The following is a 3,858-nucleotide window of genomic DNA, read 5'->3' on the forward strand; positions in this document are numbered from 1 at the left end:
GAGAGGGAGAAGCAGGCTCCCGCCTGAGCAGGGAGTCCCACATTCCAGGACCCCGGGGATCAGGACCTGAGCTGAAAGCAGCCGCTTAACCGGCTGAGCCACACAAGCACCCGGTATTTGTCTTTTTAAAGAGCACCAGGTGGCACAGTTGGTTAAATGTGGGACTCTTGGTTTCAGCTCAGATGATCTCATGGGTCTTGAGATCAAGTCCCACGTCAAGCTCCATGCTCAGGGGGGAGTCTGCTCGAAGATTCTCTCCCTCTTCCCCTCCACCCTTTCTCCCTCTCTCAAAACATACATAAATCTTTTTTAAAAAGAGCACCAGGTGTTCAGTGCTACATACAAGACTGCCATTGTGAAAAATATGAAGGAATGAATTGAATATTTGGGCACTCTCTTAATATGGTCTTAACAAAAGAGATTTCTCAGTGTCCCTGATACACTTATTCAGTGTTGGATGAGTGGTCTTTATCAAAGAAAAAAAAAAGAAAGAAAGAAAAGAAAAAAAGTAGGCTTTCACTAACAGCTAACAAAATGTAAACTTAGTCACCTTGAATACTGAAAAAGATTTGAAAGTCTGGTACTATAGACTGATAATTCAGAATTAAGGTAATTCATACTCATATAGCTATTACAAGTGTGCTTGTGTGCTTTCCTCTCTACATCAGACATTTAAACATCTCAGTTTTTAGGTCTATTTTTGTTGTATTTGGTTTTTTAAAAAAATTAGTTTGTAATTCAGGTAACCAGATACTGTCTCAACAGTGGAAACTAGCATAGCTGCCAATGTTATTTTGACTTTTCAACAGTGGAAATTTTCTAGTGCTTTTAGGCCAGAAATAAATATATAGTAGATAAACACATATCTGGTTCCCTTTTATTTTCTAGATCAATCTGTATCTGTAGTTGATGAAATTGTTGTGAGCCATCATTTCCTTGGGATTTAATTAAGACTATAAATTCCTAAAACCATGAATCTCATCATCTGTACATTCTAGACTACATATACTGTGACACTATGAACTTTATCTTCTCAGGTGTCTAGGCAACATGTGTATTTGGTCTGATTGTACTGCAGAAAACAGGCTCTTCATAATTCTGTCCCGGATCCTGGCTCTGGCTCTAATTCTAATCAGCTCCTGAAATGACTTACTCATCCTGCAGCCATAGCTACACTTAGTCACTGACCCTGAGACTTATGAAGTCTCTAAAAGGTACAAAATTAAGGCAGGAAGCTGACTATTGAGTCTGATTTGATTTCCAGAGAGTTTTTAAGGAAGTACACAACCCCCATTAATCACAGAAACCCGATGTAGGTTTACAACAGCTCATGTTCTATGGGCTTAAAGGATCAGGCAAAACAGAATTAATCAGGATTGAGTATCAACAATGTTGCTTCTAAACTGTTTATTCCACCTCCAGGAATTGGTTTCAGTCTCAGTTTAAACAACACAATATGATTCCCTTCATTCTCAAATACAATGCAGGCTAACTCCATATATCCAAACAAATAAAAGTTATATCACACCAGCCACTTTCAAAAGGACGCCCCTATTTTTTAATAGACAATGTGTATGCAATATGAATTGCTATAACAGCAAACTCTTTTATGGTCTTATCATAACTGATCCTTTTTAAACAATTTTTTCCAATTACAAAAGTAAATATATATCAAATGCAGAAAATTGTTAAAACAGTAAAAAGTACAAGGACCAAAACATTATATGTAATACTACCACCCAGAGATAATCATTGTTAACATTTTTGCATATATATAATATATATGTATATCTTTAGCTACATTCATAACTACTTTTCTATATATATTCTAAAGTGGTATCATATTGTACATATTTTTGACCCCTAAATTTTTAACTTAGCACTGGATTGTTTTTTCCCATGTCAACAAATATTCTCCAACAATATGATTTTTAAAGGCAGTATATACCTTACCTCTATATAGAGTTAGTATAATTTACTTAAAACAATTTTCCATTGCTGGACATTTTGATTGTTTCTGATTTTTCACTATTATAAATAATATTATAATGAAAATCATTATGCATTAATTTTTGCATAAATCTCTGATTATTTCCTTAGTATAAATCCCTAGGAGAATTGCTAGATGAAAGATCATGCATAGTATAAGACTTTTTATACTTTTTGTCAAGCTAGAGCTGGCCTTATGCATGTTTGCATTATATGTTTATATTATGTTGCTGTAGAAAGAGTATCCATCAGTTTTTGTTTTTGTTTTTACATGAAGAAATAGCTACACATATATTCAAGGATTTATACAGGTTATTATTTTTTGCACTTGATATAATATCTGTATGTAAGTGCATTTATTTCTTTCTGGCTAATATTTGTAGGCCTAATCAATGTTTGTTACATGAATTTATTTTTTTATTAAATTCAGGACACTACTCAGAAGCTTGCAGCTGAACACAGATATCACCAAATGAGAGTGGAAAAAAGCAGAGCACCAGATGATTTTCCATCAGCAGAGCTGAGCATTTTCAGAATATGTGCACCCTTGACATACAGCAGAAGTGAAAGTGTAATGGGGTCAAAATGGCAAGGGTCTTTCAACAGGCTTAAATCAAGTGTTTGCTTTATACAAGTTATTATGCTGACTACCCTGTATTTGCATGTGAATAGGTTTGGGGAGATTGATGCAAAGTCATATATACAAAAGCAAAAACAGAAGCTCTGCTTTCAAGGACTGCCAGGAAATGGTTGTTGGGCAATGAGATATTCAGTAGAAAGGCTATATGGGGATGTAGCAAAGCCATTTCACCAAATAAAAACAAATCCAGATGAATAGATCAAAACTAAAAATTGGTTTGTGATGATCAGAATCAGAAGCTTGTTCTTACAATTCTATTTTAATCTCATTACTGTTCTTTTAACATGAAAAAGGATTCCCTAAAATTATGCTGTAATGCAAAAGAAAATATTCACACAGAATATAGATAAATAGCACATTTCAAATCAGTCCTGATGGGTAATGTTCCATTGTGAAAAATTGTTGTAGAAGGAGGAATAGATTATCACAAAAGGCAAACAGCTTTAGAATTGAGGTGGAGGTAAAGAGAGGTCTATTGAATTCCCAGAAAGCATTTGTGCTTTGGTTTATTAAACCTTATATTGATTCTTTGTCTACTGACCCTATCATTAGCACTGTGCTAGGTTCTGTGGAGACAAAGACAAAGCAAAGTGTCTGCCTTTATCTAATAAGCAGCAGGAAATAATAATAGATAATTTTTATTGAAGACTTAGTATATGTATTAGGGTTTTTGGTTGCAAGAAAGAGAAAATGACTATGACTAAATTAGGTATAGAAGGGTAGTTCATACACTCACAGTCTAATGGGACCAGAGAAACAAACTTGGAGGTTTCACAGTTTGCACTGATGAGATCACTGACTCTGAAAACTGCCACTAAAACTTATACCACCACTGACTCCAGTAATTGGACACAGTTACTTCTACTGCCATCACCCATCACCAAAATTACTTCTGAATGACTCCAGTGTCCTCACATTTCTAGCTTCCATTCAAAGTAGGTGATTTTGACTGACAGAATCTTAATATTCTTGAGCTTTACTTGCAAGGGAAGTTGGTAAAGGGAATATCTGGTATTTTCAGTTTCAATAGTGGGAGGTGGGATATGACTCATAAAGTGAAGAATTGCCAAAACATAAACAGATGTTCAAGATGCAGAGCAGCTACAAAGAATTACAAGTATCCATTACGGTTAGAAACTGTGCTAGGTAATTTAATACCGTATCTTTTTTTTAAAAAGATTTTATTTATTTATTTGAAAGAGAGAGAATGAGAGAGAGAGAGAGAGAGA

This window comes from Callorhinus ursinus, unplaced genomic scaffold (genome assembly GCF_003265705.2).
Source record: "Callorhinus ursinus isolate GAN/ISIS: 27379988/994484 unplaced genomic scaffold, GSC_fseal_2.0 scaffold40, whole genome shotgun sequence".
Taxonomy (NCBI): Eukaryota; Metazoa; Chordata; class Mammalia; order Carnivora; family Otariidae; genus Callorhinus; species Callorhinus ursinus.